The following is a 15,498-nucleotide window of genomic DNA, read 5'->3' as shown; positions in this document are numbered from 1 at the left end:
AAAGTAAACAATGGAAGCAAACGAGCAGAGAAAGTGTTTTTACATCCAATACTGAAAATTCATGTAGGAACTTGTGCTTGTGGGGTTTTAGGGGTTTTTTTTCCAAGCAGTTATGGCCCATCCTCAAAACAAAAAACAAAGAGTAGAACAGTACAACTAATTCCTTTCAAATTCAGATGATTTCTATCCTTTGCAGATCTGACTCACTGAGTCAGCTAAGATGAAAATTAGATGATAAAAAAGAACGGAATGAATTTTAAATTGTTAAGTCGTGTATTCATCAATATTTCTTTTTTCAGCTTTAAGAGATCAAATTATTCAGAAGGTAGACTCAAAATCCATTAGCAGCACTTAAAATATGCTGTTATATAAACTTCTATATAAATGTGGTAAAAAGATGCTGTTTATAACACGTAGTTAATAACCTAATAAAAGCAAGGAAACAAAAAAGAGGAAAGTGAGCTGAAAGAAATATATCACCTTCAATTACAGTCCCAGGAGACTCTCTGGTGTTTCACTTTGACATTGTGCTATCAGCAACTTCACTGTAACAAGGTGGTAGTTGACTGGTTATACACATAGTTTTTTTGAAGCTCATCTTCCCAATTCTAATAAAAAATACTTTACTTTACAATATCCTTCTAGAATTAGTAGAAAAAAAGAGTAATGTTTTGAGGCTTTTTTTTGTTTTTCTGTTTGCCTATTTAAGCCAAAACTCAATTCAACACGACAGCCTCAGTAATTTAGTCCAAAAGTGTTAAACTTTATAACACTGATGGTGTTCTAAACACTGTTGCATGACAGAGCAGCATAGTAAACCGTAGGCCATCCAGGCCACTCCTGCAGTACTGAAGGAGTGATAGACAACCGTACCAGAGGGGATGTGATACCGGACATGATGGTCACCAGCACAAGTGAGCTAATCAGTGACACCAAGACTGGAGGCAGCCTGGGTTGCAGTGGTCATGCATTGGTGCAATTTTCAAAGTGTGGACTTTGAGCTGAACTTGGCAAGGGATGCAAAGAATAAGAAGGGGTTCTATAGGTATGCCAGTCAGAAAAGTACAGTCAAAGAAAGTATTCTTTGATGAGCACAACTGGAAAATTGGTAACAGTAGATGAAGAGAAGGCTAAGGTATCAACAACTTTTTCATCTCAGTCTTCATAGGTAACCTCACTTCCCACACCTCTTGAGTGGAAACATTTCACTCATTTTTAAAAAGGTTAGGAAGGGAAAACCTGAGAATCTGTCAGCCTCACCTCTGTGCCTGGGAAGATCATGGAACAAATTTTCCTAGGAGCTATGCTGAGGTCTATAGAGGACAAAGAGGTGGTTTGAGACAGTCAGCAGAGCTTCACCAAGAACAAAACCTGCCTGACCAAACTAGTGGCCTCCTATGAAAGAATGACTGCAAGAGTGAACAAGGGAAGAGCTATAAATGTCATCTATCTGGACCTCTATACGGCCTTTGTTGTGGGTGTTTGTCCCCCACAAACTACTTCTTTATGAATTGAAAAGACATGGATTTGATTAATGGACTGTTCAGTGGATGCAGAATTGGCTGGATGGATGCAGCCAGAATGTAGTAGTCAACTGCTCAATGAGTAGATGAAGATCAGTGACAAGTGGTGTCCCTCAGGGATCCATCTTTGGACCAGTACTCTTTCATGTATTCATCAATGACATAGACAGTGGGATCAGTGCACCATCAGCAAGTTTGTAGATGACACCAAGCTGAGTGGTGTGACTGACATGCCTGAGGGATGGGATGTCATCCAGAGGGACCTGGACAAGCTTGAGAAGTGGGCCCATGGGAATCTCATGCAGTTTAACAAGTACAAGTGCAAGCTGCTGCACCTGGATCAGGGCAACTCCCAATTCGCTGGGGGAATTAAAGGATTGAGAGCAGCTCTGCTGAGAAGGACTTGGAGGTAGAAAATCTGATTTTATACAATTGTGGAGGTAGAGGTGGATGAAAAGCTGGATGTAAACTGACAACATGCACTTGTAGCTCAAGAAGCCGTCTGCATCCTGGTCTGAATCAAAAGCCAGCAGGTTGAGGGAGGTAATTCTGTCCTTCTACCTCAGTCCAATGAGACCCCACCTAGAGTATTGTGTACCTCTCTGGAGTCTTCAGCACAGAAAAAATATGGACCTTTTACAATAGGTCCAAAGGAGGGCTGTGAAGCTGAACAGAGGAGTGGATGAACTTTCCTATGAAGACAGTCTGAAAAAGATTGTTCAGCCTGGAGAACAGAAGGCTCTCAGGAGATCTTGTAATTGTTTTTCAGTACTTAAAGCGGGCTTGTAATAAAGATGGAGACAAACATTTTCATGGCATTTTGCAGTAGGACAAAAGGTAATGGTTTAGACTAGATTAAAGGAAGAAAATTTGTACAGTAAGTGTGGTGAAATGATGCTCGCCACTGGAGTCTTTAGCTAGCTCTTTTAGAACACCAGCAGCCACGCCAAGGTGTATGGAACAACTTCAGGATGAATTCACCAGGAGCTGAACTTCAGAGCTGCGGCTCTGCAGTGGGAATAACCTTACCAGCATCAGGGAGAAAAGTAAAAGAGTCAAAGGGTGCTCTCCACCCGCTCTCCCAATATCTCTTTAAACCAGAGAAAAGGGCCACACCTGCTCTCTTGGGGTTTATACACAAGCCAAAACTGGTGGGCGGGTACAAGCAGCCAGCCAATGGGATAACCTTAGGGGAGGAGTAAGGGGAATGGTTTACAGAGCCAGCTCAAATGAGAGTAAAGGGGAGGAAAAGGAGAGTGGTTTACATTGGAGGGATACAATTTAGGGAAAAGCCAACTTGGAACATAGGGAGGGATTTGGAAGCAAATTATCAGAGACCTCAGATTACGAAACTGAAAGCTGGGGTAGCACAAACACTAACCACAACAGTGAAACACTGGAACTGCTTGCCCCGGGAGGTGGAAAATGTACCATTCCCAGACACATAAAGTCAGACTGGGCTCATTGCTGGGTGATGGGGCTAGATGACCTTCAAAGGTCCCTTCCAACAAAAGTAATTCTATGATTCAATCTAACCAACTCCATGGCACCACATGCTGAATTTAGGAATCCCAGGGTCTCAGATTTTAATGTCAGGAATCACTCAAATTCAGAGAGCAATTCAGGTTTCTGTAGTCACTCTTGAGAAGTGTCTCACTCTTCCCTCCACATTAGCTGATAAGAATGAATGAATTGGCAGTGGGAGAGCATTTTGGTCTCAGGACTACATACCAGATTCTGCTTGGATGGAGTTAGTTTTCTTCATAGCAGCCTATACATAGCCTTCACAGTAGTGTTCTGAAGGGAATTTGTGACAAAACCAGTATTAATAAAACTACAGTGTTTTTACTTCTGCTGAGCAGTGTGTGCACATGTCAAGGGCTATTCCCTACCTGCCACCCATTATGCCTCCTCAGCAGGTAGGCTGGAAGTGCTGAAATTGCCAGGGAACACAACCAGGACAACTGACCCAAACTCACCAATACTATGTGTTTGCTTGTATGCATGGCTTTATTTAACATATTTAACATATTTAACTGTTGTTATTTCAATCCCTGAATTTTCTTCTTTTTGCCCTTCTGATTCTTTCTCCTCCATTCCACTGACAGGGAGGGAAGTAGTGGCAAGTCCCAAAACTTAAAATTACAGGGATATATTTTCTGGTCTTTGGAACACCCAGGAGTCTTGTTGAGCTTAAAATAAAACACACAACATTGCATTTCTTTAGAGGTATAATACAGGGAAGTTTCTATTTCTCTAAAAAACCTTATGAGTAAACAAATAGAGGAAGTGATTGCCAGTTAAAAAGAAAACTCCAAGTAAAACCTTGAGAATTATTAATCAGATCTGCAATAGTCAATGACTCACAGGTTTTTCCATAGTCCAAACTGCCCATGCCAAAGCCTTTCAAAAGGCATGGCTGTATCACAACTGTGAATAAGGGCTCTAAAATGTTAGATGTAAATGTAAGTGTTAATAAATACTATATCTGTTGTCTGAGGAATGTATGGGATCTATTAAGTAATAGGACACAACACATTTCCTTGCTCTCTCAGATGTATCCATGTAACTAATGCTTTTTTAAATTAATATTTTCCTTCAATCTGTCTATAAATATTGTTTTCTTAATGCTAAAAATATCCAAACAACTAAAAGTCTAAGGCTTAGGAGCTATACTGCTGGTTTAACAGATTTCTCTAACACTTTGGAAGTTGTGATTTTAATAAAATATGACAGCAACATACTTATATTAGATGAAGGTTTCTATGTCTTTATTTCTACTTTATTTTAGCAATATCTATATAGATCAAATGTAAAATATTAAATGAAAGGCAGAGACTTTCTCCCTCCTTTCCACTTATTGATCAAGAAGTTATGACTGAATTATCACTGGCATTTTGTTTAGAAGCTTGAGTAATTTAAATAGCTCTTTACATCCTCTTTTACATCCTTCCTACTCCATTCTTCTAGAGAAGTGAGCCAATATCTACTTCGCAGTCCTCTCTCACTCAAAGTAGGTTTAGTCAGCAAAATATAAAAAGGTGACTCAGGCTATTGAAAAAAAAATCAGTAGGTTCGATAGTCCGTATTCCCTTTTACATAAACACAAGCTTCATTGTCATTTTTTACGCCCCCCAACACACACTCAAAACCCCCACAAAAACGTAAATCAACTAACCCTAACACATTTGAGGATATTGTTGTTGGATTTTGCTCCCACACAGAGAAATTCTAATCTCCTTCATTAGAAAAGAGCGATTTTACTTAATGAGAAGTTCCACTGGTGTCACTGGAGATACCTATGAAGCTTACCCAAAATATCAAAACTTGATTCTTAAATGTGGAAAGGGATAATAAACTGTACAGAATTCTGTGAGGAAGGACACTCAAAGGGTAAATATGGAGGTATGCAGCTCACCTATCAAGAACCTGCATCTAACTAAAACAGAAACCTGAATTATGAAATTATAGGAGATTTCAGGTAAAGGGAGAACCCAAGACATTTCTTCTCTAAGCACAAAGACGTGTCTTCAACCTTCAAGAGCATTATAATTTAGTCCAGAACTAAAAAGATGTGTTTTGTCATTCAGCATCTAAGAGACCAGATTTAAATGCACACACCATAGCAGGAAGTATCAAAAATACAACGAATAAAGAACATTAAGATAATTTCACTATAGGAGTTTTGAAAAACTGATAATGCATCACATGCTGTGATACAGCTTTCTGGCTCTTGTGAAAAAATGATTGGTCTTTTAGGAATAGGTCGTTCCTTTTCAGTAATCACAGCCTGTAGTTATTCTCTGTGCAATATGCAAGCCAGAACTGTTAAAAAAGGTTTTCACACCTTTTGCTTCAGTACCTTTCTGGAATGTATGTTGTACTATCTATGGCAACCAGCTGTGCTCACATTGGATATCCTCAGTTAAGCAGGATCAGATTTTGGCACTGCTATTGTTAGCTTCATGAATTTGTTTGTTTCATTAGTGGCAATTATGCCCAGTAGGGACTGCCAAAGTCGCATAGTAATCTGCGAGGTGAATTTAATAAATAAGCTTATATCAATGAAAAATTTTCCATCAAGATATGAGAAAGCCCTGTATTTTAGATTTTCTTACTTTTCAAAATGTTACAGTTAACTTCTGAACAAGAAAAATCTGACTTTTTAGACATTTGAGTCTCCAACCTACTTTCAGATTAGTTCTGGATGTGGGAAAATTATTAAAGAGCAATCTGCAAATTTCACCAAACAATTCCTCATTTCAAGATAAAGAAGCCTTCCTGCTTCTTGTCTACCATGACTAAGCCTTTCAGCTTACTGACTTGGAATCTGAAATAAAAATACTTCTTTGTGTATCTAACAAGACTACAGTGCTAGCTGAAACATTAGGAGTTTTGGCTTCACAAAGCTCAACTGTACAGACTTCTGGACCTAAAGTTGAAGTTACCCAAAAAAACCAAGTAGAAAAATCCCCTGTTTTATATTATCCTGGAGTAAACCTTGAGATCTGGATAGGAATAAGAAGAGATAATTCAGACAAATCGCTGTAAACTGCTGAAAGCATCAAGTACCAAATTCCATTTCAAAAACTCAAAGTCTTCACTTCAGAGAAGAGTAGAAGAACTAAGAACTCAAAGAGATATCCTTTGGCTTCAGATAATTCCATGCCAGGAAATGTGGGGGAAAAATGAGAAAAGAAGATTGGCTGATTTTATACTGAGATCTTAAATAGCACTGAAACTTTTCACCATAAACCCACAACTTGTTCAACAGGAGTTTGCTAAGCTAAGCACAGTTGGCAAAGGGCATTTTAGTTGTCAAATACCAAGTGTTTGTCAAGCATGTTATGACTTTATCCAACACTTTCTAGCTACAGACACAAGTTAGAAAATATCTCCAGATCTCAGTTTTTCTTCTTGAGACCAACAGTACAGAGCTTGGGAATCCCTTGGTCCATATGTTTTAGTATTAAATAATAATAAAATATAAATTACATCAAAATCACAACTTGAAAATTTTGATTGTACTATTTGAAGAAACCTTGTATTTATAACTCAAGAGGCAGATATTGTGAAAGCATTGGAGAGTGACACACTGATAACTACTGAGAGTTCAGGCTGTTTTCCAATTAAAGAGTTTTGCTGAGACTATATATACTTATAACTCTCACCACAGTATAAACCTTGATCTCAGAAATCACAATGAAAATTCTGAACCACTAAACCAAACAAGGTGACTAATTAGGTGACAATTAGGTGACTAATTTCCATTAAAAATCTGAGCCAAAATTATTCTCCTTTTATTAAAAAATCAAGCAAAAAAACAAATAAATCCCTAAAAAAACTACCCCCCCCCAAAAAAAAAAAAAAATTAAGCTAAAAAGAAAGACCAAAACCAACTTTTTCCTGAGCAAACCCCGTATGTCATGAACTGTGGCAACACCATTTGGGGAAATATGGTTGTCCTGATGAGCTTCTTATTTCCTACTACAAAGCATTGAAGCTAATTAGAATCTAGTAAGGGGAAAAACATCCAAACAATTTTTTGTGAGATGTACTCAAAAAATAAGTGGTCAGTAATGAAAAGAAAACTTTAATTCAAATGTTCCAATGTTGCATCTTAAACTGAATCATATTTTCCCCTTAATGTACAGAAAAAAATATAAAATGCTTTAAAAAATAGCCACTCCTGTGACTCTCCATAAAACTGAGTATAAGTCTTTTTTCTTACTTTATTTACACTTGTATAGTTGCAGGAATTGGAAAGCGCTAAAAAAAAAAGCTATTTTTGGGAGAATAATCTGTTTCATAAAATATCATCTGCATGGGATATTTATTCAATCCTTTTATAAGAAGAGATTTGGCATCTGAACATTATGTATGACAGACTTCTTTCACACCATCTGTTATCGGCAAAAAATCAGAAAGTATTTCTTCTTTTTTTTGTGAAGAATTCTCAGTGCAGTTCAGAACACTTCAAAAAATATTTGCTGTTTTTTTAGAGGAGAAATACAGGTGTGGCCATTCAGTTCCAGGGCTTAAATGCTTTATTCTTAGGGGATCCAGCTCAAAAGTAGATTCACAATAAATTAGAAATTTTTTAAAGCTATGGAATAGGGGGAAAAAAACCTTGTTTTGTTCTTTCTAATGTACTCCCTAACCCAATTATCTTTAATATGATCTTCATTCACAGAGAAAGTAAACTAAGCTCTAGTGAGCCATTGCATTAACTCTAGTTGCCCACATTGAACATATTCTTCAGCTGTTGACTTTTTTAGCATGAACATTCACTGGTACCAAAATGTAACTCACAGTGTGTGTTCCTTTCCTGGACTGGAGCTCACTTTTGAATGAATATGAGTTTATGAATAAAACTATAAAACAGAAAAATTGGAAAATAACCACCATTGCACACACACACACACACAAACAAAATCCTACAAAACAAAACACAAAAGCAGAGCCAGACCAGAAAAATAAACAAAACAAAAAAAACCCACAAAACACAAAACCACAAAAAAACTCCAAACCAAACTAAACCAAACCAAAACCAAAACCAAAAAAACCAGAACAAAATCAAAATCAAAAACTCTAAAACATTATTTTTATATTGGGGATTTTTTTTTATTTTTGACATAACATGTCTATTTTCTCAGTATCATGCTTCAGAAAATTCAACATCTGTTTCTTTCAACAACATAAAGTTATGAACTCAAGTTTTAGGTGTAGAAATTATTCTGAAACAGGTTCTGAAACCTTTTCTAAATTAACTAAAGTCACTGAAAATTTCTTGGAATTGGGGAAATACGAACGGATTAGTAGAACAAAAGAGGATCAATGCAGGTTTCTTATCGTTTTTTTTGTGAACAATTTTAGCCTGACTATGTTTTTCCTCTACCAGTTAGGGTGGATGCTGCTAGGTGATATTCTCTATGTACATGTATATGTACGTACTCTTAGAGACCAAATTTATCCAGTACTTAGCCCCAGATCCTCTGGTCTCCCTACTTATTAGTATCTGGCTGTAGAAGACCTTGGGTTTTGTAGACACACTCTTCTTGTTGGTACTCAGACCCCTTCTTGTTCTGGACATACCTCTCTCACTCCACAGTAGTTTTCCCAGACCTATGGCTTTCTCAGAAGATGACTGCCAGGCTGTCTGCCCCAGAAGGTGAAAGAACCACCAAATATCTGACCGTCAGACTGCTGGTGTCTCCACTGTTTGGTGCCAAACCTACTCTCTCCCATAATGTGCTGCTAGACCTCTTATCCCATGCAGCAGCTAATTTGGCTTGAAATTATCTGGTGAAGTACAAACTGCAACACTGAATTTCCCTAGGGAAACATTCACACTCTTTCCAGTTACATGCATTTAGACCTCAACAAACAAACACCACACAGGACTCTACTGAGAAAAACAGACATAGCATTTAACATGCAGAAATGAAAGATTCTGGTGATGAGATCTAGTCCTTAGCCAAACCTATTGACCAGAAATCTGTTTACACTGAAGTCCTTTCTTCCCTGCTTCACCATGCCTCCTTGTCTCCCCATTTGCATGTGCTTGTTCCCCCAATTCACCTCTATTCCTCCCTTTCTCCACCTTTGGTCCCGTGGTGTCTTGTGGTGTTTTCCTGGTCCCAGGGCAGGTCCGGCACCTAGAGCGGTACTGCCTCTCTCCGGGACCTGGGATCGCCGCGTGTTTCCAGACTCGGCTCCGTGCCGATATCCGGGAGGGGTTGGCCGCGGATTCTTTCCACCGCAAGCGAGAGACACCAGTAAAGAGTGAAGGAACATCTGTATTACCCAGGCGTGGAAGGCTGAAAGTCCTTTATTGTCACGGGGGGCTGTGCAGAGGCACCACGACCCGCTCCCAGCTGGCGTGTGAGGAAAACGGCCTCGGGACCTCCGATGCGCGGGATTATATTGGGGGCGGGGTGAGGAGAGCAGGGGCCCTCCCGCCCAATGGAGGCAGGTGCCGTGGCAATGACGTGGACCATGGCACCCAATGGGGACGCGACCGGGGCAGACCCCGGGCTCTGGGGCGAACCCTGGGCTCTGGGGCTAAAGGGGTTGGGAGATCAGAGTGACGGACACTGAACCCTCTGGGCAGGACGGGGAGTTGTCACAGGAGTGACAGCGGAAGCTCCAACAGTCAGGGGCTCGGAGCCAACAGCCGCGGTGGGGGGGAAGAGACACTGGGGGTGTGCGGGGGTACACAGAACACGGCTAGCTAACAGATCAGAACCCCTAACCTAAACCCCAAACTGCGATGCAACAGGTCCTTCTCTAAATATCTCATTATATCTTTGACAGTGTCACTACCCCGTTAAAATGTTCTACAAAATTTATTACACAAGCCCAAAATGGCCCTCCTTCTGCATTCCATCATGAGTCCCATATTCCTTTAGGCAATTAAATACCCTTCAATCTTCAAGGCACTTGCACTCATTAAGATACAGCATCCCTCCACTTACTGTTTATTTGCATTTTTGATTATTAGCCTGTAATTATATTACCTATTAATTATTAGCTTTTATCCTCCTAGAAATCAAGTTGATTAAACTGTGCTCTTTTTCCTAAGACTGACAGCAGCTTAGTTGGTTTAGATTTCCTTCTCTTTCCTTCTTCACTTTTATATCCCATTGATTCTTAATGCCAACTGTCCCATTTGAGTTATAATTAGAAAATATTTAATATTAAATCTCTTTTAAATCTAAGTGATTTTTAATCTGCAAGTCAAAGTCCATAGGTTGTTTTTATACCTCCTGGTCCTCCTAAGTGAGACTTTGAATGTCTAATGCCAGCTGGATTAATCCCTAGACCTTGACAAAAAGTAAAGAGAAACTTAGCAAAAGCTTCCCCAAACAAGCCTAACTTCCTTGATTTTTGAGTTCTTTAGAAGCCTTAAAATGAAACAAATTCCATAAAAATTCAGAAACCTTTCAACAGCACTATGTTGAACAGAATTTGAGTTTTCCATTTATAGTTTTAAAGAAACACATTTGCTCTTTGAAAGCAATGCAAATACTATTAACAAATTCTGTGGTACTTTTGTAAAATAGATATATGAATGGTAGCTTAATAATTGAATTAAATACACTGCTTTTTCATGAAAAGCAATTTACAGATTCCTTTTGCATATTTGTGTGTCCTGCAACTTAAAAAGCATCTGGGTGCTATAGGCTGGCAACATATTCTCTCAGATATAATAGAAAGTCTTCATAAGACTTAAAAAACAGAATTTACAATCACCAGAGGCTGTTTCATGATCCAAAGATGTCTGCAACTAAGGTTGTTTTGGGGCACCTAACTTCCTCTTCCCTCCCTATCCCCCCCAAAAAATCAGCATTTCTTCAACAGGTATTTTCCATTAAAAATAGTATTTTATCCCTACAGGGATCCTGCCCCCTAAATACTATCAGTTTTTATCTATCTATTGCCTTAGAATACATAATCCTTTTCATAGGAGATTTCATATCCTGCAGCAGTCTGTCTGTTTTCATCGCCCAGCTCTCTATTTTAATGCACACACTTCAATTACTTCTCTGGTCTTGATGAGCTTGCAAATTAAACCATAAACTGTCCTTTTATTATCTATGCATGAAGCCAAAGTTATAATACAACTAGGCTTCATTTTGACAAAATATATTTGAGTCCTTTATATTGTGAAGGTGAGGAAACTTTTTTATTTTTTCTGCATCCAGGCTTTCATACTCATGTAGTCCTGCAGCTGCACCTGCTTATGCTCCTAAGATGATCGCGTCTCATTAGCAATTTTCATTTCTAACTCATTTCCTCAGTGATTCTTCAACCCTTAGGCTATTTAAAAACAGACAAAATCCAAAACATATACTCACACCCAAATGCTGGAACATGAGAATTCAAGCCCTCTTCCTACTCTGCCTAAAGTTAAGGAAAGGCAGATCAGAGACATGAAACCTTCAATGCAGTTTTGGGACCATTCTTAGTTTCTCTTTCTCCTTCAGAAGCAGGAAAGAATATATATCTTTTTTACTTTAATATAGAGGAAGACTAGCTGACCATTAGAGATATATTTTGCACCTCATTTGATAGTAAATTTTTATATTGATATTTATATATGTTCCAGAATAATTCATTATTCAGTTATTAGCATGATTAAGAGTATCCCAAGATGTGTTTGCATGAAGTAGAAACTGAAAATTCCTGGGGTGTCTTTTGTCTATTTAGAACATTAAGAGTAATCATATGTTTGCATCAGATAATTTTTCTGAACTTAGAAATGTAATACATGAAAAAACAAGTATTTTTTAGCATTCAAGCTGAAAAGTTTTCCTTTAATTCCTAGGAAACACAAAGACTTTCCAGTAGACCTAACTGAACCTTTTCCTTTGTCAGTTGTGACTGGCATAGTTAAATCTAATGTGGGATCTAATCCACTTTGTTTCCCTGTGTCATTCCAATCAGCCATCATGTCACCAGCTATAGCATGTCTAGACAATATAGCCCTTCATTAAGCCACATAATTTCTCTGAAATAATGACTGTTTTCAAGAGAAAAATATATGTTTCAATACAAGTTTTTATTATAATGACTGTAATGCTTTCATGTTTTCTAGAAAATGTGCAAGCTAGTTATATTTCCTGGAAAACAAGACCATTTTTTCCCCTATTTTTACCCTCCTGCTATCATTCATGGTTCCTGGATCCCAATTCACTATCAAGAGAAGCCCCTATTTCAAAAACTGAAGAAAATTATTCAAAAATTACATCGCTATCCTGTCCATTTTAATATCTAATTTTCACAAAGATTGCAACTCAAAATCATGGTTGGATCTCAAGCCATTTTCGTCTCACCACTAAAAAGCTTAAGATCAAAGTTCAGATCTTGTAGGAAGGACTGAATTGTCAAATCTGTTAGTATATTTAACGCACTGATAAAATCTTAGCACTCAATACGCACATTTATTAGATAAGCAAAGAGAATTCCTATGGCTTGACTTCTCTTCCCCTACAAAGGGGAAGCTGTGTAAGATAATGCTTAAGTACTTAATTCCTGTTACCTTCAGTAAGTGTCACAATACCTGGGCAAATTGCTAACCATGAATGACAAGCCACAGGCTAATAGATACCATAATGAAAATGTTCAAATCAAGACAGCATTTTCCATAAGAAATCTTGCACAAAACTCCTTGGAATAACACAAAAAGATGGAAAAGTATCATTTTGGGGAAGCAAAGTCAAAAAACCTATTTGTTAAATCTACCTCATATAAACTATACTCTCTAACATATTCCTATTCCTATTCCTATTCCTATTCCTATTCCTATTCCTATTCCTATTCTTTATAATGGATTAAATGCCTTTCACACCTGAAGAATAAATTCACTCATCTCCAAATAATTTTTATTTGTAAAATTATGGTCACATAATCTTAGATGTATTTTATTAGAATTTCAGAGACTGTAAATGACTTCAAATAAAAGTAATCAAACCTCTTAAATGCTGTATCAAAATTTCCTCATTAAAGATAACCAAGATATGATTATGACTTCTGGGAACATCCCAATGAAATAAAATAAGATATAGAAGTGCTTTGTTTTCTACTAAAAGCACATTTTTTTCCTACTTCCTGAATACTAGAAAATTACTTCCATCTATGCACATAACACAGAAGCCTACATCCTTCTAACTTTCATTGAAATGGTTTCTTAAAAAAAAATTAAAAATTGTTATAGAACCAACATACGACATCTTAAGAGTATTTTCTGAAATATGTAGTCCCATAGCTATGCTGTATAATGGACTTCTTGAAAGTGAGGTCTATACACTACCTCATGCATAAAACACGAATGCAGTTCTTACGTATTAGTTAGTTTGATGCCTATTCCCCAAAGACTAGTTATCATCTGCACACTACTGGGTATCAGGTATTTTAGATATCACTTTTGTGACTGACTGCAAGATGATCTGCAGCTTGTAGGGCAGAGTTTGTAGCCTGTAAGTGTGTTTTAAAACTGAGAATGAACCTTGCCATATTTCCAGGAAAAGTTAAGTCAACTAGAAGGAAAAAAATTACAGACATAGTAAGCAACTTGCTAGCCTGAAGTCCTTAATCATCTAGTATTTAAAAGAAAACATAAACATTATACAATTGTCATGGTTTAACCTCAGCTGTCAACTAAGATGTACAGAGCCTCTCACTCACTACTCCACAGTGGGATGGGAAAAGCATAGGAAGAGCAAAAGTGAGATTTGTAGATTGAGACAAAAGTTAAATAGAAAAAGCAAAATCTGCAAGCACAAGTAAACCAAAACAATTAATTAATATACCACTTCCCAATGGCAGAGAGGTGACCAGCCATAGCCAGGAAAGCAGGTCTGCATCACACATCATGGTAACTTGGGAAGACAAACATCACGAAGTCTGCATGTGTCCCCCCCACTTTCCTCTTCCCCCAGCTGTATATGCTGAACACAGTGCCATACGGAATGGAATATCCTTTTGGTTAGTCAGGGTTAGCTGCCCTGTGTCTCCTCCTGAATTGTTATGTACCCCCAGCCTCCTCACTGATGGGACAGTGTGAGGAGCAGAAAAGGCCTTAACTCTGTGTGAGCACTGCCCAACAGTAGCAAAAACATCCTTGTGCTATCAACAGTGTTCAGAACAAATCTAAAACATGGCTCCATACCAGCTGCTACAAAGAAAATAATCCCTGTCAAAACCTGCACAACTCTATAAGAAAATGCTGAAGAATCCCAGGAATTTTGTTCTGTCTACATAAAGAATCAATATTCTGAACACTAGACTTATCCTTCATCTCCTCCAGCTGCCAGGACTCATAATGATGGTTCCTTTCTCACATAAGTCAGTCCTGGCACTCACTTCCCATTTGTAAGACTGTGGATTTCAAGTGCCTGTCTATTGATAATTCTTCCTCACAATATTTTAAGTGAACAATGGGGAAGCCTGGCTGGTTCTTGCAGCATGTTTGCAGAAATGATATTGTTCATCTAGAAGGGATCTGGTTCAGCTCACAGGCATATCTTAGCAGAAGAACAGGAAAAAGTGTTTCTACAACAGCATCCTTACATTCATATAAAGCTGGTAGGAGGAATGTTGTGCAGCTGGAATATAAATCAGTGTGTGGAGATGATCAGAATAGTTCTGTATAGCTGGATAGATGGATATTTTTTGATTAAAGATATTGAGACAAATCCCAGTTGCAAACACAGGACTAAAATTCCAGAACATACAATAGTTGTCCTTCATTTCCTCTTATAGGAAAGAAAAGGGTGAATAACAAATGCAGTTCTTGAAATACTTGCTTTGAGATCTTATGTTCTGATTTTTAATCACTTTACAGAAGCAGTTCCCTTTAAGACAGCTCAGAAAAGCCTGAGCAAGATTTAGTTACTGCAAAATAAGCATCATTGTCACTGAATGTTAAGGGGTTGGCATGGACCTTAAATATCATCCAGTCCCAGCCCTCCCTGTCTGGCTGTCATTTCTCTGCCTGACCTGTAGGTGTGCCATGGAATGTCCCAGGTGTAGGACCTTGAATTTTACTTTGGTGAACTTCACAAGGTTTCATGAACCTGTCTAGATCCCTCTGGATTGTGTTCCTTCCCTCCAGCATGTTCACTGCCTGACAGAATTTGGTGTTGTCAGTGAACTTGCTGAGGGTGCCCTTGATCCCACTGTATGTGTCATTGACAAGAGACTAAACAGTATCGGCCCCACTACTGACCTCCAGGGACATATTTTTTAGTGTATGGAGCATTTGAATATTCTAGTCATTCCCATTAAAAGTTCCATTTTAAAGACTTTCTACTTGCTTTCCTTTTATCACCTCTTAAGCTATCCTCTTAGGATCAGAGCTAAAATTCCTGAAGCTGATTCCTAAATATAGGAAACCAAGTATTTACTTCAGCTGCTAAAGAACCAGGCATTTTCCTAATGCAGAGAATCCAAAGCTCCATAGGCAGAGAAG

This window comes from Anomalospiza imberbis, chromosome 1, assembly GCF_031753505.1.
Source record: "Anomalospiza imberbis isolate Cuckoo-Finch-1a 21T00152 chromosome 1, ASM3175350v1, whole genome shotgun sequence".
Taxonomy (NCBI): domain Eukaryota; kingdom Metazoa; phylum Chordata; class Aves; order Passeriformes; family Viduidae; genus Anomalospiza; species Anomalospiza imberbis.
The sequence above is the reverse complement of the archived record's forward strand: the minus strand, read 5'-3'. Positions refer to the sequence as shown.